This window comes from Budorcas taxicolor, chromosome 2 (assembly GCF_023091745.1).
Source record: "Budorcas taxicolor isolate Tak-1 chromosome 2, Takin1.1, whole genome shotgun sequence".
NCBI classification, from domain to species: Eukaryota; Metazoa; Chordata; class Mammalia; order Artiodactyla; family Bovidae; genus Budorcas; species Budorcas taxicolor.
Window position 1 is genome coordinate 67900208 of NC_068911.1, and position 20777 is coordinate 67920984.

General features: G+C 41.5%; 1 non-coding gene and 1 pseudogene across 1 annotated transcript; both read right to left on the reverse strand.

Moving 5' to 3' along the window:
• Positions 1–1172: 1172 nt before the first annotated feature.
• Positions 1173–6134, reverse strand: LOC128060512 (ferritin light chain-like; annotated as a pseudogene).
• On the reverse strand, positions 4473–4579 carry LOC128043992 (U6 spliceosomal RNA). Its single transcript, XR_008198989.1, has one exon. It is a non-coding gene; the product is annotated as a U6 spliceosomal RNA (small nuclear RNA).
• Positions 6135–20777: the final 14643 nt, after the last annotated feature.

Genomic DNA, 20777 nt, shown 5'->3' on the forward strand with positions numbered 1-20777 from the left:
AAACAACATGCAATTTTACATTCCAAGTTCCTAAATAGTTTCACAGTAGGCCTGTGAGTTAGAAAAGGCGTAAGTAAGTAAATTCTGTTTTTCTATGGGAAACTTTTTATTCTTTTTTCTTACTTTTGAAGTCTTAAAGAGTTGAATTTCAGCAGAAAACATTGAGCTAAAATTTAATTTTCTATCTAGAGCAAGTATTCTTAGGTAATATTTGAGATTCTGTGAAATTCTCTTTTGTTTTCCTGCAAAAAACTTTGTTTCCCTCTGCTCCAAGGCTTAGGATAGGGCTCCAGGGTGGTTAAAAAGCTGAGTAGTGGCTGCAGTGGTAAAGAATCCTCCTGCCCATTCAGGAGATGCAAGAGACTCAGGTTTGATCCCTGGGTCAGGAAGATCCTCTGGAGAAGGAAATGGCAACACAGGCCAGTATTCTTGCCTGGGAAATCTCAGGGACAGGGAAGCCGGGCAGCTACAGTCACCGGGGGAGTGGGGTGGAGGAGTTGGGGCCGAGCGGGGGGATGGGGGGGCGGGTGTTGCAAAAGAGTCAGAGATGACTTAGCAACTAAAAAAACAAAAAGTTGCAAAGAGACTTCATGCAGAAGTGCTGACACAGGAGAAGCTCCTCAAAGGCCACTATGAGACAAACTGGAACCTGGGGCCCTTTACTGGAGTGCTTGCACCTGAACAAATGTCTCCTCCAACGGGAGATGGTGCTGGACAGGGAGACCTGGCATGCTGCAATTCATGGGGTCACAAAGAGTCGGACACGCCTGAGCGACTGATATGATCTGATCTGAGCAACAGAATACAAAGTAACTATAAGGCATTAAAAATAACTGTATGCATGCACAGTTGGGGGCAAATTATGAACAAGAAGATACAAAAAGGCCAAAATGCAACTGTCACTTCTGGAGGTTCAGGGAGCAAAAGCAGAGTACCATGCATGGTCCCTGCAAACAGCACCATCAAGGGGTGGGCAGACCACCTGAGCCAGCCCTCCAGCGCGACCCTCCAATCTACTCCATCCTCTCATCATTTGAGAAAATAGCTCACCCTCCTTCCCGAGGAGTTAGCAAAGGCACATGTTACTTGTTTTTGTTCCCTCTTGCTATAGCACGGATCCCAGCAAAGCCTTGCCCAAGTTTCCCGTCTGGCCTCTAATAAATTTCTGTTGATTAAAGAGTCCAAGGCCCCAGGGCTGGGCTCCAAAAGCCCCTCATCCTGCTAGAGGGTGAGTGTTTGGAGGAGAACTCATCCCGCCCAGCCTGGGGGCCAACCAGCCTGCAGAGGGGAGTCACGTGGTCGCCATCTTCTCGGTGTGTTTCACCTGTTCCTCCAGGACGCGGCTCTCCCCCAGGGCAGAGCCCAGGGCCTGCAGAGCCAACAAGGCCTGGTTCCGGTTCTTCTTCATGAGAATGGCAACTCCCATGGCATCCTGGGTTTTACCCCACTCTTCTTGGGGCAGCTTCCACGCATCCTGGAAGAGAGCACAGCTGGCTGCCCCACTGGTTTTGTATTTTCAAGGGACTGCTGGGTGCCCTCATGCTTCTCTTTGGCTGATTCGTGGAAAAAGTGGCCCCTGCCCTCCAGAGGCACATCGTCCCAGTGGAAATAGAAGCCCGGAGAGAGGTAGGTGTTAGAGGACTGCAGAGACAGGTTGACTGCGGGGTGGACTGCGGCCTCCACCTCTGTGGAATAGTTCTCAAGCATCTGGGAGCTCTTGAGTAATTGGTAATAAGGAGAGAAGCTGAAAAAATGGTGTGGCTTGTCCTGGTGGCTGAGGATAGCTGAGTGGTTGGTTCTGAAAATTGTGACTAGAAAGAGGTTGGAGGGTGGTCGAGGTGTCGATGAAAATAATAGACAATCTGTAATAAGACTAGAAAAGTTTAATTTGTGCCAAGTTGAGGACTAGCCACTTTCACTTTCATCAAGAGGCTTTTTAGTTCTTCACTTTCTGCCATAAGGGTGGTGTCATCTGCATATCTGAGGTTATTGATATGTCTCCCAGCAATCTTGATTCCAGCTTGTGTTTCTTCTAGTCCAGCGTTTCTCATGATGTACTCTGCATATAAGTTAAATAAGCAGGGTGACAATGTATAGCCTTGACGTACTCCTTTTTCTATTTGGAACCAGTTTGTTGTTCCATGTCCAGTTCTAACTGCTGCTTCCTGACCTGCATACAGATTTCTCAAGAGGCAGATCAGGTGGTCTGGTATTCCCATCTCTTTCAGAATTCTCCACAGTTTCTTGTGATCCACACAGTCAAAGGCTTTGGCATAGTGAATAAAGCAGAAATAGATGTTTTTCTGGAACTCTCTTGCTTTTTCCATGATCCAGCGGATGTTGCCAATTTGATCTCTGGTTCCTCTGCCTTTTCTGAAACCAGCTTGAACATCAGGAAGTCCACGGTTCACGTATTGCTGAAGCCTGGCTTGGAGAATTTTGAGCATTACTTTAATAGCATGTGAGATGAGTGCAATTGTGTGGTAGTTTTAGCATTCTTTGGCATTGCCTTTCTTTGGGATTGGAATGAAAACTGACCTCTTCCAGTCCTGTGGCCACTGCTGAGTTTTCCAAATTTGCTGGCATATTGAGTGCAGCACTTTCACAGCATCATCTTTCAGGATTTGAAATAGCTCAACTGGAATTCCATCACCTCCACTAGCTTTGTTTGTAGTGATGCTTTCTAAGGCCCACTTGACTCTTGATGAAAGTGAAAGTGGAGAGTGAAAAAGTTGGCTTAATGCTCAACATTCAGAAAATGAAGATCATGGCATCCAGTCCCATCACTTCATGGGAAATAGATGGGGAAACAGTGGAAACAGTGGCAGACTTTATTTTTTTGGGCTCCAAAATCACTGCAGATGGTGATTGCAGCCATGAAATTAAAAGACGCTTACTCCTTGGAAGAAAAGTTAGGATCAACCTAGATAGCATATTTATTTATTTTTATTTATTTATTTATTTATTTTTAGATAGCATATTTAAAAGCAGAGACATTACTTTGCCGACTAAGGTCTGTCTAGTCAAGGCTATGGTTTTTCCTGTGGTCATGTATGGATGTGAGAGTTGGCTGTGTGAAGAAGGCTGAGCGCCAAAGAATTGATGCTTTTGACTGTGGTGTTGGAGAAGACTCTTGAGAGTCCCTTGGACTGCAAGGAGATCCAACCAGTCCATTCTGAAGGAGATCAGCCCTGCGATTTCTTTGGAAGGAATGATGCTAAAGCTGAAACTCCAATACTTTGGTCACCTCATGCGAAGAGTTGACTCATTGGAAAAGACTCTGATGCTGGGAGGGATTGGGGGCAGGAGGAGAAGGGGATGACAGAGGATGAGATGGCTGGATGGCATCACTGACTCGATGGACATGAGTCTGAGTGAACTCCGGGAGTTGGTGACAGACAGGGAGGCCTGGTGTGCTGTGATTCATGGGGTCGCCAAGAGTCAGACACGACTGAACGACTGAACTGAACTGAACTGAACTGAACTGAGGACTAGCCCAGAATCCTGCTTCCAAGATTACTCTGAGAAACTGCTCTGGAGAAGCAAGGTTTTCAACATAGTTTTATATCTTGTGAAAACAAAGAACATTGAACAAGTCAGGGTTACATTTCTTCAATGTTTCAAAAAAAAGAAAACAGGGAATTCCCTGGCGGTCCAGCGGTTAGGACTCCATGCCAAGGGCCCTGATTCAATCCCTAGTCAGGGAACTAAGATCCCACAAGCCATGTGGTGTGGTTAAAAAAACAAACAAACAGAAAAAAGACAAAAAAAAAACCCAAAACAAAAGCAGAACAGAGCAGTAGGTACCCAGTGAGTCAGTATAGTCTTGGCACCTGGGAAGGGAGTCTTATCATCAAAGGAGAACCAGTGTCAGTGTCCAAGGAAAAGTGGTGTTTAACCTTAATTTTTTAACATGGACATTATTTACTTCTGGTCAGTAGGCCCTTTTCTTTAATAATTAAAGCAGTTGTACAATGTATGTTTGATAGGCCATAAGCAGGCTATTGGTTTTTTTTTTTTTTTAGGCTATTGTATTTAGCATAAAATTCAAATTAACTCATGTGTAAACCAGAATGACTTCCCTGTATCTCGATATGTGAAAATTTCTTTCATCAGAGGCTGGAGGAAGGGGTGTCCCACGTCTGTTTCATCCAAACACTGTTAAGCAAGAGACAGATCCAAGGGACTGCCAAGCACACTGCTGAGAGTTGATTCTTTTCTTTCTATGTATAGACGTATTCTTTTATGTGCTCCCAATGCAGGAGCATTGGGATACATTTATATATAAGTGTATTCTTTTTAAAAAATTTATTTATTTTTAATTGAAGGATAATGGCCTTACAGTATTGTGTTGGTTTCTGCCACACATCAACATGAATCAGCCAGAGGTATACACATGCTCCCTCCCTCTTGTACCTCCCGTCTGCCTCCCACCCCTCTGGGTGGTTACAGAGCCCCGGTTTGAGTTCCCTAAAAATATGGAATGCTTCACAAATTTTCGCGTCATCCTTGCACAGGGGCCATGCTAATCTACCCTGTAGGCATCCGATTTTAGTATATGTGCTGCCGAAGTGAGCACTGAGAGTTGATTCTTCACTATTTGCATCTCTCACAAATTCATCCTCCTGACACGTTCCAGTCTATTCATTACAATTCAGGTTGAATGATAAATCTCCGTATAATTTTCCCCACTTACAGTTCTTTCTTTAAAAGATCTTTTAGTTGGACTATGTAGGATCTTTATTTGCAGCATGTGGGATCTAGTTCCCTGACCAGGGATCAAACTCAGGCCCCTCCTGCATTGGGAGCACAGAGACTTAGCCACCAGACCACCAGGGAAGTTCCCTGAATAGTAGTTTTTTTACTTCATTAATGTAAAGCAAACCTTACCAAACTTTTGTGGGGGACATTTCAAAATAATTGTAAGTCAGATGTGCAAAATCCTACTGTATTATTTCAGTTGAGTAATCAAAATTCAACCTCACTGAGCCAGCCTTTGGAGAAGGAAATGGCAACCCACTCCAGTATTCTTGTCTGGAGAATCTCCATGGACAGAGATGTCTGGCGGGCTACAGTCCATGGCATTGCAAAGAGTCAGACATGACTGAGCGACTAAGTGCAAGCCAGCCTTGGTCAGTGTAGACAACCAGTTTATCTGGATCGTTTCACAGACCTCTCTAACAAGTTTCAGTGTTTCAGTTACATAGCTTAAGATCTATGACTAACACCCCCAGCCTCTGGAGGAATATGCTTTACGCACCTCTAGATGGTTCAGATTATTTCTGGTTCTGAAAGATACAGATGCGCAAGTTTTAGTGTTGACATCCTGTTATGAAATAAAGCTCATGGATATTCTTGAAGTCATAGGCTGATTTTAGTAGTTTTATTTCCCAAAACGTATGTAAGTGGAGGCCAAATTCAAGTTCTTACCCAGACTCTTTCTTAGACAAGTCACAGTGGACCTTGAGTGGTCTTATTCCATGAAAAGTTGGGAGATTGGTGGATCCTTTGGGACAAATGTTAATGAGGACTTTGCCGTGTCAGACTCAAAGATTAAGGCTCTGACTACAATACAACATAGGGACTAAGAACATGGGCTTTGGGTTGAATAGACCTTGACTGAGGTCTGCTTCTTATGAGCTGTGTGACCTTGAGTGTTTTACTCAGCCTTTCTAAGCCTCATTTTCTTCACCTATAAAAATAGGATTTTTGTTTGGATTGAATAAGTCAACATATGTACAGTGTTTAAAACAGGGCTTTGAGTTAGTGTTGCTGTTATTATTAGTCATGTTTCATGCTAAATATTTTTTATTCAGTTATACGAATAAAAAATCATTATTCAGTTATACGAATTGTTTTCTCTGGAATTAGTTTTTCTCTTTTATGGTACGAGTTTTCCTAGACATCTCTGATCAAATTAATCATTTTTAAAAATAATGTATTTGTTTATTTTAGACTGTGCTGGGTCTTCATTGCTATGTGGACGTTTTCTCTAGTTGTGGTGAGCAAGGGCTACCCTGAAGTTGCGGAGCGCCAGCTTCTCGTTGTGCTGGCTTCTCTTGTTGCAGCTCACCGGCTGTAGGGCTCGAGAGCTTCAGTAGTTGCAGCTCGTGGGCCTCGTTGCTCAGTGGCATATAGGATCTTCCTGGATCAGGGATCGAACCTGTGTGTGTCCTGCACTGGCAGGCAGATTCTTTACCACTGAGTCATGAGGGAAGCCCAATCATTAGTTATTGTTTATATGTAAGAATGAAGAATTAGATTTGACTATTTTAGTTAGCTGTCATGGATTTTCTTTATTGTTGAGAAATAGATTTTTTCCTGTAGGATACTTCCCTGAATAGGAAGACTGTATGGTAACCTCAAGTACATGGAGGAACTAGTGTGACAAGCAGTCCTGCTTTAGATGCAGTGAACTTGTACACATATTTTCATGGTGGACTTAGCCAGAACAGCAGAAGTAGAAATCTTGCCTTGGATTTCTTTTCTTTCTCATTTTGTGAAGTTATAACTTAAGATAGCTAATGAAAAAGTGTACAGGAGGTGACCAAAAAGGTACTCAGGAAGAGTATCCCATTGGATGTTTAAATGAAAGTTTTGCTACAGCTTGTGAGGCCAGTTATCAAGAAGGCCAAAATCAGGAAAAATTAAAAATTGATAGAAATCCTTTGATATTAGGAAGGGCATCTAAAGTATCACTGCAGTCTTTGAGGGGTTGTCAAAAATAGCAGGGAAAAAACTGTCCCCTAAGCTTATTTTAACTTAGGGGATTTTAAGAGAAAGGGAGAATGATGTCAATGTGTATTCTGAGGATTTATCTTTACGTGAAAGGTAATGGCTGGTTAGGCTCCCATGTCTGAGAATGCATCCCATCCTGAACGATGCCTTAGCACAGAACTGGGGAGGGCTTGAAGTTTCAGTCTTTCTTTCTCTTCTCACTAGTCTCTGAAATGAAGAGTTAGAGAAGAAAGGTTTACTTTCCCTGATATAAATTATGACACCTACCCCTATGAGGCAGAAGGAGAGGTGGCTAGTTTTGGTTTTAATTAAGACCATTTGCTGTTATCTAGTATAACTGTTTTGTTTTGGTTTTTGTCATTTATAGTTTCCTTTCAAAGAGGATGACCCTAGTGATAGGAGGGTCTTCTGTTTGAACAATATCTTCATTCCCAGTCAGAATGGAGATTTTTAGGTCTGGAGCTAAGAAGTAGGATACAATTAAGTTGATCTGCATAAAGAAGAAAGTGTGACTTAGGGTTCCTAAGGATTATCTGCAGACTGGAGGGGGTGGGGAGAACCTGGACTAGAAAGAGCAGAGCCTATGATACGCAGCAAAGAAGAAAGCTTTGGAGGACAAATTATGTTCAATGAGGATTTTTTTTTTTTTCAAGGAAGATTTTTAAAAATGAACTACTGTGCAGTTCTGGAATGAAACCCACTTCTTCCATCTTATCTGCCAAAAAAAAAAAAAAAAAGTAAATCTGCATGGTTCAATAATGCTCTGATTTCAGTGGATTTAGTTTTTAATGAAATAAAACATAGCAAACAATGTGAAAACACACATGGGCTAACCAGACGCTCAGCTTCAGGGATAAAAGCATATCAAATACAATGGAAGTCCCTCCCTGAATACGACTGGATAATTTATGGCGAAGGCTTAAAGGCTTCCAGTAACATGTATATGGTATATTGATGAAGGGACACACACATACATTTTTGTTCTAAAGAGAAAACTTCAGAGAAAAATACTCCCAAATCTCTTCCCTAAACCTCACAATATTTTGGCAAAATTAATCTCATGGTTTGGTTCCCAAACTTTTTTCGGTTATTTTTAGCTTTTTCCCCCTTGGGGACAATAAGACAGGCAGATAGTGAAGTCTCATAGTTAATAACATAGGCTTTGTAATTTTTTTTTGTATACTTTTTATTTTATGTTGGAGTATAGTTGATAGTTTCAGATGTACAGCAAACTGAGGCTGTTATTCGTATACATGTATCTGTTTTCAAATTCTTTTCCCATTTAGGTTTGTTACTTATCACTGAGCAGAGTTCCCTGTGCTATACAGTAGGTCCTTGTTGGTTATCTATTTCAAATACAGCAGTGTGTACACACTAGTCCCAGACTCCCTAACTGTCCTTCCCCCCTTCTCCTCCCCCCACATAACCATAAGCTCATTCTCTGTTAGTCTGTTTCTGTTTTAACAGTATGCTTTGGAATCAGATACACCTGGTTTGAAACCCCACCTCTACCTTAATCGAAGCATGTCTCCTGTATTGCAGATGGATTCTTTACCGCTGAGCAACCAGGGAAGCCTCTTATTTCTCTAGCCGTCATCTTTTCTTGGTGCTCAATATCCATGCCCCATGTACAGATTTGATTCAGTTGCTCCAAAGCAGTTTTTTCTAATGACTAACAGAACTCTGCACAATAGACCTATAACACAACTGCGTATTTCAATTATCCCCATAACCCCTCCCCCACAACTGTCTCAGTGTTGACTTAATATTATTCATTTGCTTGTGTTGGTATTGAAAACAAACTCTTAATTAAAATGGCCCAGCATCACCTGGCTCACATAGAGTGCCACAAGCAATAATCCCTAATTTAATGTACTCTTCGGCTCATACCTCCAATTTAGTTTTTGAAACTAGGAATATAAATGGATTTCATAATGGTCTGTGAGCATCAGGTGACAGATTAGAATCACTAATGAAGAGCCACTTTCTTGGGAGGATTAACATTGCGTGATTGTTTCTAGGTTCCATGGTTCCTGTAATTGAACACCCAGGTGAGGCTAAAATTGAACTTCTTGAGTGAATTATGTATGTATGACTTGTGTTAAAACTTTGGTTTGGTTCCTCATCTATTCTTGCACGGTGGTGGTTTAGTCACTAAGTTGCTAAGTCATAGACTCTTGAGACCCTATAGACTGTAGCCCACCAGGCCTCTCCGTCCATGGAATTTTCCAGACAAGAATACTGGAGTGGGTTGCCATTTCCTTCTTCAGGAGATCTTCCTGACCTAGGGATTGAATCTGGGTCTCCTACGTTGCGGGCAGATTCTTGCCCAACTGAGCCACCAGGGAAGCCCCCATGTATTCTTACATATATGACCATTTATCTGCTGATAAGAAGCATGAGGCTTTTCTTCTATTTTCACCTCCCCACTCTTTCATTCAGTAATTTGAAATGTTTTCTATTCCTCTGAAAATAACTTTTAGGTTGGGTATAGACAAGATAGTTATCCTCTGTTTCAATTATTGCAGTAATCCCTTAGTAAAACTCAAGTAACCCGAGTTTGGGGTGCAAAGGATGAGCAACGCACAGGCCTCTTGAACTGCTCCTCTACCCAGGTCAAGTTCAAGAACTCAATGCCCTCGTGTAAGTTTCTCTCCTTCCCCTCCTTTCATGATTGGTTTGACTGGAGACTCACAGGCATCCTTGAATGTTCTAAAGTTCTCTTCACTGTGGCTTCTTATAGCAGAGAGGCAGAAAAGGCATTAATAGTTTTTGAGAACCAAGTACTCAGTATGCCAGACACTTCATATACCTAAACTCATTTAATCCTCCCCACAGCCTTTGTGAGGGCGGTGTTATAATAATTCTCATCAGCAGATATGGAAATTGAAGCTCCGAGGAGATAACATTGGCCAGTGTCCACATGCGAGGGCTACTGCACACAGTGGGGGTTCTCTAGTAGGGCAGTGCCAGTCGGAGAGAAGGGTTGCCTCTTGTCCTAATGCAAGTGAAGGTGTTGTTTGGACTGGAGAGGGCCCTAACTGAGTCAAACCCTGATTTTAAAGCCCAGTGTATTTCTGCTATTATGTATTCCTTCCCCCAAAGCTACTAACTTCACCCAAGAGAAGCATTTTAAACATCTGACAGCACCAGGCCCTGAAAACTCTCCCTAAACAAGAGCAGCAACACTTTCAGACACTCACAAAGTGTGCTACCTTCGCTTTAGTAGACGGTCAGCAAAAATGGTAGCAATATTCCTTTTCCTATATCCACAGCCTTGGTGCTGTGACCTTGCAGCTCTGCACATGGAGAGACAGAGTTACTTCTCCACCCTTTGAATCTTGTCTGGCCTCTTCACCCACGTTGGCCAGTGCAGTGCTATGGAAGTGATGGCGCATCCATTCTGAGCCCAGGCCTCAACAGCTCCCGTTCATCTACTTCTTCCTTGGGAACCCTTCCTAGTCAGCAAGTGAATAAGCCCAGGCTAGCCTGCTGGAGGATGGGAGACTGCATAGAGCAGAGATGAAGCACTCCATCGGAGGTCTTCCTGTACCACTTGACTGCAGGTGCTTGACAGAGCCCAGCCTATGTCTGGCTCAGGTGGCAGAATTGCCTTGTTGACCCATGGACTCATTGTTTTAAACCACTAATTTTGGAGTGGTTGATACACAGTGTTAATTAACTACATGTCTCACTGGAGGATGTTTTCAGATGAGATTAACCTTCCAATTGGTGAACTGTTTTTTAAATTGAAGACTAGTCTATTTACATTGTTGTGTTAATTACTGCTGTACAGAGAAATGATTCAGTTATACACATATAGACATTCTTTTTTATTTCCATTATGGTTTATTATAGAATATTGAATATAGTCCTCTGTGCTTGTTGTGTATCCATTCTATATACAAACGCTTACAGTTGCTAACCACAGCCTCCTACTCCATCCCTCCCCCAGACCCTTCCCCTTTGGCAACCACCAGTGTGTTCTCTATGTCCATGATGCTGTTTCTGTTTCATAGATAGGTTCATTAGTGCCGTATTTTAGATGTCATGTATAAGTGATATTATATGGTGTTTGTCTTTCTTTCTGATTTACTTTATTTAGTATAATAATCTTTAGTTGCACCCAAATGGCATTATATTGTTGCTTTTATGGCTGAGTTGTATTCCATTGTATGTGTGTACCACATCTTCTTTATCCATTCATCTGCTTTTATTGTTTTTGTTCTGGCAACATCATGTGGCTTTCAGGATCTTAGGTCCCTGACCAGGGACTGAACCTGGGCCCCAGTGGTGAAAGGGCTGAATCCTAACCACTGGACTGCCACTCATCTGTCAGTGGACATTTGGGTGGTTTCCATGTCTTGACTATTGTGAACAGTGCTGCTGTGAACATAGGGATGCGTGTATCTTTTTGAATTATCATGTTTTCAGGATATATGCCCAGCAGTGAGATTGCTGGATCGTAGGGTAATTCTAGTTTTAGTTTTCCGAGGAACCGCTATCCTGTTTTCCATAGTGGCTGCACCAGCTTACAATATAGTATACAATATAAACTGCCTCCAATGATATAGGAGGATTTCCTTTTCTCCACATTCTCTCCAGCCTTTGTTATTTGTAGACTTTTTAATAACAGTTGTTCTGAATGGTGTGCGGTGCTACCTCACTGTGGTTTTTGATTTGCATTTCTCTAATAATTAGCAATGTTGAGCATCTTTTCATGTGCCTCTTGGCCTTCTGTCTGTCTTGTTTGGAGAAATGTCTATTTAGGTCTTCTGATCATTTTTTGATTGGGTTATTTTTTTGTTGTTGAGTTGCGTGAGCTGTTTATGTATTTTGGAAACGTACTCCTTGTTGGTTTCATTGTTAACAAATATTTTCTCCCATTCTGTAGGTTGTGTTTTCATTTTGTTTCCGTTTCCTTTGCTGTGCAAAAGTTTGTAAGTTTGATTAGGTCCCATTTGTTTCTTTTTGCTTTTATTTCTATTGCCTTGGGAGACTGACCTAAGAAAATGTAGGTATGGTTTATGTCAGAAAGTGCTTTGCCTATGTTCTCTTCTAAGAATTTTATGGTGTCATGTCTTATGCTCAAGTTTTCAAGCCATTTTGAGTTTATTTTTGTGTGTGGTAAGAGGGTGTGTTCCAACTTCATTGATGTACATGCAGCTGTCCAACTTTTCCAACACTACTTGCTGAAGAGGCTGTCTTTTTCCCATTGGATATTCTTGCCTCCTTTGTTGAAGACTAATTGACTGGAGGCATGTGGGTTTATTTCTGGATTCTCTGTTTGGTTCCATCGATCTGTTTGTTTTTGTGCCAATACCATGGTGTTTTGATTACTGGAGCTTTGTGGTATTGTCTGAAGTCTGGGAAGGTTATGCCTCCTGCTTTAGTCTTTTTCTTCAGACCCAATTCTGGGCCTTTTATGGTTCCATATGAATTTCAGAATTATTTGTTCTAGTTCTGTGAAAAATGGCATGGGTAATTTATAAGTCAATAAACTTCAAGTAAGTGGATTGTCCTTCATAACTGGGTGGGCCTCATCTCATTAGTTGAAGATCTGAACAGAACAAAGAGACTGGCCTCCTCAAAGGAGGAGGGAGTTCCCCAGCACACTGATTTGGACTTAACTGCTCCATCAACTCTCCTGTGTCTGCAACATGCTGGCCCCACTGCAGCTTCCATATTGTGTGAGCCAATTCCTCATAATAGATCTCCTATGTATATACACATTTTATTGGTCCTACTTCTTGGAAGAAACTTGTTTAATACATGCAATAACTGATACACTTGGTGATGTAGTTTATCTTTCCACTGAACCACTTCCTTCTTCATCCTTCTAGAACTTCTGCATCTTGGCTTGTCCAGAACCTGTCTTCCCCCAGAGCTGCTGAGTCTTCTTGTGTTCAGCCCTTTATCCTGTCAAGAAGACTAAACCATCAATGCATTTCCATTCCTTCCAGGTCCCTGTTGTTAACACACTGGAGACTCTTGCCCTCTGCCTATGGCTAAAGGAGGGGATGGAGGCCCCATGAGGGTCTTCTTGCAGTACCTGACAATAGAAGAGGACTAAAACCTATTCTGAAAAATTTTATGCAAACTTTTGCTCCAGTTATTTCCTTGTGTTTGTCCTCCTGTTGTAGGAGTCCACTCTTCTCAACTCTCCCTGCCGAGGAAGAGTCTGAACCTTCCCCACAGGTGCCAAGTGGAGGATACTACTGCAGAAACCAGCTGTGCTTGCATGCCCTGGCCCCAGCTTCTTTCTTTCTCTAAGTCTGGAGGTTCTCCCATATCAATCAGTGCCCACAAATTCACTGTGCCTTGTGCTCACTTCCCTTTAGAGCAGGTCTTTGGACCCAATTTTTCCAACTTTAAATTGCCTCAAGAACAAAGATCCTAGCTTCCTGTAACCTTGACCTTCCCTAGCTGCTGGGAAAGCACGTGCAAAAGGAGCTAAAGTAAGGCAGGCACTTTTCCCGTTCCCACGCTCTTATTCTCTGGGGTTAGTAACATTTCCTCCAGTTCTCCCATCCTTTGGTGTCAAGCAAAAGGCGACGGTAGTCTGATTACTCAGCCAACAGAGCAGCAAGGACAGACCACGGTTCTGGAGCTGCGACTGCCTCTGGGCCATCATGGCTTGAAGGAGGGCGCAGTGGCGAAGGAGGCTTCCTCTCCGTGCTTGGACACCCCCGCACTGGGCCCTGGGTCCCCTAGCCATTGCTTCTCCTAGCAGCCGTGCCATGCGCTGTCAGCCTCCATCTCTAAGACAACATGGGAAATCATGGACTATGCCAGATATAGCCCGTAAAATGCTGAAGCCACTGTGGAGGACAGTATGGCAGTTCCTCAAGAGGTTAAGCATAGAATTACAAGTTCAGCAATTCCATTCCTAAGTAGGCATCAAAAGAATTAAAAGCTGAGAGTTGATATTTGTGCACCCATGTACACAGCAGCATTAGTCACAATGCCAAAAGATGGAAACAAATGTCCACTGATGGATGAGTGGATAAACAAAATATGGTATATACATGAAATACAGTATTTTTCAGTCTTAAAAAGGAAGGAAATTCTGATACATGGATAAACCTTGAAAACATTACCCTAAGTGAAATGAGCCAGACACAAAAGGACAATTACTGAAGTACAGCTGATTTACCTGATTGTGCTATATATATATGTTTCCCTCATTATGGTTTATTACAGGATCCTGAATGTAGTTGCCTGTGTAATACAGTAGGACCTTGTTTATTTCCTATATAGCAGTTGGTGTCTGCTAATCCCAAACTCTTAATTTATCCCTTTGGTATCAATAAGTTTGTTTTCTGTCGGAGTCTGTTTCTGTTTTGTAAATAACTTCACTCGTGCCATCTCTTTAAATGCTGCATATAAGTGACAGCATATGATATTTGTCTTTCTCTGAGTCACTTCCCTTAGTATGATAATCTCTAGGCCCACCCATGTTGCTGCAAATGGTATTATTTCATTCATTTTTTATGGCTGACTAATACTGCATTGTATCCATTTAAATACCATATCTTCTTTATCCATTCATGTGTCAGTGGACGTTTAGGTTGCTGCCATATCTTGACTAGTGTACACAGTGCGGCTGTGAACACTGGGGTACATGTCAGAATAGCGTTTTGATCTCCTTCCTCCCCTCTCCAAACCCCTTCCCAAGCTCTTCCAGAGACGAGCTTTGTACCTGTTTGCTCTCTGGGGCAAAAACATGGAACAAGTCTTCTGCCCATTTTCTGATTGGGTGTGTATATATATACATATATATGTATATATATACCTGTATGAACTGTTTTTCTATTTTAGAAATTAAGCCCGTACCAGTCACATTGTTTGCAAATATTTTCTGCCAGTCTATAGGGTATCTTTTGTTTTATTTATGGCTTCCTTTTAGTGTGCAAAAGCATTTAAGTTTAATTAGGTCCCATTTGTTTACTACTGATTTTACTTCCATTATGGATCCAAAAAAATAATTACTGTGGTTTATGTTAAAGAGTGTTCTGCCTATGTTTTCCTCTAGAAGTTTTATAGCATTCAGTCTTATATTTAGGTGTTTGATCCATTTTGAGTTTTGTATGCAGTGTTAAAGAATGTGCCCTTAATAATTTCATTCTTTTCCATGTAGCTGTTCAGGTTTCCCAGCACCACTTACTGAAAGGCCTGTCATTTCTCCATTGAGTAGTGTTGCTTCCTTTTTGTAAATTAATTGACTGTAAGTGTATGGACCAGTGCATTTTCTTGGCAAAACTTTATTAGTCTTTGCCTTGCTTCATTCCGCATTCCAAGGCCAAATTTGCCTGTTACTCCAGGTGTTTCTTGACTTCCTACTTTTGCATTCCAGTCCCCTATAATGAAAAGGACATCTTTTTTGGGTGTTAGTTCTAAAAGATCTTGTAGGTCTTCATAAAACCGTTCAACTTCAGTTTCTTCAGCATTACTGGTTGGGGCATAGACTTGGATAACTGTGATATTGAATGGTTTGCCTTGGAGACGAACAGAGATCATTCTGTCGTTTTTGAGATCGCATCCAAGTACTGCATTTCGAATTCTTTTGCTGACCATGATGGCTACTCCATTTCTTCTGAGGGATTCCTGCCTGCAGTAGTAGAAGTAATGGTCATCTGAGTTAAATTCACCCATTCCAGTCCATTTTAGTTTGCTGATTCCTAAAATGTCGATGTTCACCCTTGCCATCTCTTGTTTGACCACTTCCAATTTGCCTTGATTCATGGACCTGACATTCCAGGTTCCTATGCAATATTGCTCTTTACAGCATCGGATCTTGCTTCTATCACCAGTCACATCCACAACTGGGTATTGTTTTTGCTTTGGCTCCATCCCTACATTCTTTCTGGAGTTATTTCTCCACTGATCTCCAGTAGCATATTGGGCACCTACTGACCTGGGGAGTTCCTCTTTTGGTATCCTATCATTTTGCCTTTTCCTACTGTTCATATATGCAGATGACACCACCCTTATGGCAGAAAGTGAAGAGGAGCTAAAAAGCCTCTTGATGAAAGTGAAAGAGGAGAGTGAAAAAGTTGGCTTAAAGCTCAACATTCAGAAAACGAAGATCATGGCATCTGGTCCCATCCCTTCATGGGAAATAGATGGGGAAACAGTGGAAACAGTGGCAGGCTTTATTTCTGGGGGCTCCAAAATCACTGCAGATGGTGACTGCAGCCACGAAATTAAAAGACACTTACTCCTTAGAAGAAAAGTTATGACCAACCTAGATAGTATATTCAAAAGCAGAGACATTACTTTGCTGACTAAGGTCTGTCTAGTCAAGGCTATGGTTTTTCCTGTGGTCGTGTATGGATGTGAGAGTTGGACTGTGAAGAAGGCTGAGTGCCAAAGAATTGATGCTTTTGAACTGTGGTGTTGGAGAAGACTCTTGAGAGTCCCTTGGACTGCAAGGAGACCCAACCAGTCCATCCTGAAGGAGATCAGCCCTGGGATTTCTTTGGAAGGAATGATGCTAAAGCTGAAACTCCAGTACTTTGGCCACCTCATGCGAAGAGTTGACTCATTGGAAAAGACTGTGATGCTGGGAGGGATTGGGGGCAGGAGGAGAAGGGGATGACAGAGGATGAGATGGCTGGATGGCATCACGGACTTGATGGACGTGAGTCTGAGTGAACTCCGGGAGCTGGTAACGGACAGGGAGGCCTGGCGTGCTGCGATTCATGCGGTCGCAAAGAATCGGACATGACTGAGCGACTGAACTGACGTGTATGGATTTATTTCTGGGTGTTCTATCCTGATTCCATTAAGCATTGTGTTTGTTTTTGTGTCGGTACTGTGGTTTTGATTCCTGTAGTTTTGTGTATAGTGTAGACTGCAGTCAGGGAGCATAATTCCTCTACCTCTGTTCTTCCTTCTCAAGATTGTTTTGGGTATTCAGGGGCTTTTGTGTTTCCATACTTTGTTCTAGTTTTGTGAAAAATGCCATTGTAATTTGATAGGGATTGCACAGAATCTGGATAGAATGATCATTTTAACAATATTGATTCTTCCAATCCAAGAATGTGGTATATCTTTCCATCTGTCTATTATTGTTGTTTTTCAGTCACTAAGTCATGCCTCACTCTTTGCGATGCTATGGACTGCAGCATGCCAGGCTTCCCTGCCCTTCACTATCTCCCCAGGCTTGCTCAAACTCATGTCTATTGAGTCAATAATGTCACCTAGTCATCTCATCCTCTGTTGCCCCCTTCTCTTCCTGCCCTCAATCTTTCCCACCATCAAGATCTTTTCCAGTGAGTTAGCTCTTTGCATCAGGTAGCCAAGCTCCAAAGTATCGGAGCTTCAGCATCAGTCCTTCCAGTGAATATTCAAGGTTGATTTCCATTCAGATTGACTGGTTTGATCTCCTTGCTGTCCAGGGAACTCTCAAGAGACTTCTCCAGCACCACAGTTTGAAATCATCAGTTCTTTGCTGTTCAACACTCTTTATGGTCCAGCTCTCATATTCATGCATGACTACTGGAAAAACCATGCCTTTAACTAGACAAACCTTTGTTGGCAAAGTGATGTCTCCACTTTTTCATATGCTGTCTAGGTTTGTCATTGGACTTCCCTAATAGCTCAGTTGGTAAAGAATCCACCTGCAATGTATGTGACCCTGGTTCAATTCCTGGGTCAGGAAGATCAGCTGGAGAAGGGATAGGATATCCACTCTAGTATTCTTGGGCTTCCCTTGTGGCTCAACTAGTAAAGAATCTGCCTGCAGTGTGGGAGACCTGGGTTCAGTCCCTGGGTTGGGAAGGTCCCCTGGAGAAGGGAAAGGCTACCCACTCCAGTATTCTGACTTGGAGAATTCCACGGACTTTATATAGTCCATGGGGTCACAAAGAGTCAGATATGACTGAATGACTTGAAAAAAGAAAAGTTTTGTCATAGCTTCCCTTCCAAGGAGTGAGCATCTTTCAATTTCATGGCTTTAGTCACTGTCCACAGTGATTTTAGAGCCCGAGAAAATAAAATCTGTTACTGTTTTCACGTTTTCCACATCTATTTGCCCTAAAGTGATGGGACCAGATGACATGATCTTGGTTTTTTCAATCTAAGCCAGCTTTTTCACTCTCCCCTTTCACCCTTTTCAAGAGGCCCTTTAATTCCTCTTTGCTCTGTGCCTTTAGAGTGGTATTATCTGCATATCTGAGGTTGTTGATATTTCTCCAGGCAATCTTGATTCCAGCTTGTGAGTCATCCAGCCTGGCATTTCACATGATGTACTCTGCATATATGTTAAATAAGCAGAGTGACAATATACAGCCTTGATGTACTCCTTTACCAATTTTGAACCAGTCTGTTGTTCCATGTCCGATTCTGACTGTTCCTTCTTGACCTGCATACAGGTTTTTCCTGAAATAACTAAAATCTCTTTAAGAATTTTCCACAGTTTGTTGTGACCCACACAGTCAAAGACCTTAGTGTAGTCAACAAAGCAGATGTAGATGTTTTTCTGGAATTCCCTCACTTTCTCTGTGATCCAGCAGGTATTGGCAGTTTAGTTCCTCAGCCTTTTTAAAATCCAGCTTGTATATATGGAAGTTCTTGGTCCATGTGCTGCTGAAGTCTAGCTTGAAGGATTTTGAGCATTACCTTGCTAGCTTGTGTCTGTTTGTATCATCTTCAATTTCTTTTATCAGAATCTTATAGTTTTCAGAGTACAGGTCTTTTTTTCTCCTTAAGTAGATTTATTTCTATATATTCTTTTTGATGCAGTGGTAAGTGGGATTGTTTATTTAATCTCTCTTTTTGATCTTTCATTGTCATTGTATAGAAATGCTAAGATTTCTATATATTTTGTATCCTGTGGTTTTACTGAATTCATTAATGAACTCTAGTGTTTAGGTTTCTGGTAGCATAAGGATTTTTTACCTGTGATAAAATGTCATTTGCAAACAGTAACAATTTTATTTCTTTTTCAATTTGGATTCCTTTTGATTTTCTCCTCTTATTGCCATGGCTAGGACTTCCAAAGCTATGCTGAATAAAAGTGGTGAGAGTGGATATCCTTTTCTTGTTCCTGAGGAAATGTTTTCAGGTTTTCATCATTGAGTATGATGTCTGCTCTAGCTTTGTCACATATGGCCTTTATTATGTTGAGATGTCTTCCTTTCTGGAGAGTTTTTATCATAAATTGGTATGGAATTGTGTCAAAATATTTTTATTTTTATTTTTTTGCATCTGTTGCAATGGATCATGTGGCTTGATGTGATGTATCACACTGATTGACTTGTGGATACTGAAAAATCCTTGCATCCCTGGGATAAATTCCACACCATAAATTGATCATGGTGTATGATCCTTTTAATGTATTGTTGGATTCAGTTTGCTGGTATTTTGGTGAAGATTTTTGCATGTATATTCATCAGTGATCTTGGCCTCTAATTTTCTTCCTTTTTGGGGGGGGGGGGTATCTTTGTCTGATTTTGGTATTAGGTTGATGGTGGTTTGGGAGTGTTCCTTCCTCTGTAATTTTTTTGAAATAGTTTCAGAAGGATGCTGCTGCTGCTAAGTCACTTCAGTCGTGTCTGACTCTGTACGACCCCATAGATGGCAGCCCACGAGGCTCCCCCGTCCCTGGGATTCTCCAGGCAAGAACACTGGAGTGGGTTGCCCTTTCCTTCTCCAATGCATGAAAGTGAAAAGTGAAAGTGACGTCACTCAGTCATGTCTGACCCTCAGCGACCCCATGGACTGCGGCCTTCCAGGCTCCTCTGTCCATGGGATCTTCCAGGCAAGAGTACTGGAGTGGGGTGCCATTGCCTTCTCTGTTCAGAAGGATAGGTTTTAACGTTTCTCTAAATGTTTGATGGAATTTGCCTGTGAAGCCTTCTGGTCCTGGACTTTTGTTTGTTGGGAGTTTTTAAACCTCAGTTTCAATTTCAGTACTTGTGATTGGTCTGTTTATGTTTATATTTCTATTTCTTCCTGGTTCAGCCTTGGGAGATTGTACCTTTCTAAGAATTTTTCCATTTCTTCTAGGATGCCCATTTTATTGGCATATAGATGCTTGTAGTAGTCTCTTATGATGATCCTTTGTATTTCTTCTGTGTCCAGTGTAACTTCCCCTTTCTTATTTCTGATTTTATTGATTTGAGCACCCTCTCTTTTTTTTTCCTTGATGAGTCTGACAAAAGGTTTGTCAATTTTTTTTGTCTTTTCAGAAAAACTACTTTTAGTTTCATTGACTTTTTTTCTAAGTCTCTATTTCATTTATTTCTTCTCTCTTTAGGATTTCTTCTATTAACTGTGTTTTGTTCTTATAAGCTTAGGTTGCTTATTTGAGCTTTTTCTTATTTCCTGAGGTAAGATGTTATTGCTATAACTTCCCACTTAGAACTTCCTTTGCTAGTTCCTATAGGGGCTGGATTGCTGTGCTTTCATTTTCGTTTGTCTGTTGGTAATTTTTGATTTCCTCTTTGGTTTCTTTATTGATCCATTGGTGGTTTCGTAGCATAATTGTTTAGACTCCATGTTTGGGGTTTTTTGTATTTTTTTTATTACAGTTTTTACCTTGTAGTTGATTTCTAATCTTATAGCATTGTAGTCAGAAAAGATGATTGATTCAGTTTTCTTAAATTTACTGAGGCTTGTTTTGTCACCCAGCATGTGATCAACTCTGAGAATGTTCCACATGCACTTGAATAATGTGTGTTCTGCTGATTTTTGATGGAGTACTCTATGAAAATCGATTAAGTCTGTCTGGTCTAATGTGTCACTTGAGGCCCATGTCTCCTTATTCACTTTATGTCTGGATGATTTGTCCATTGATGAAAGTGGGGTATTAAAGTCTCCTACTATTACTGTGTTACTGTTGATTTCTCCATTTATGGGTGTTAGTTTTGCCTTATAATTTAGGGGCTTCTATCTTGGGTGCATACATATTTATAATGTTATGTCTTCTTCTTGGATTGATCCCCTGATCCTTATATAGTGTTCTTCTTTGTTTCTTACAACGGTCTTTATTTTAAAGTCTATTTTGTCTGATACGAGCATTGCTGCTCCAG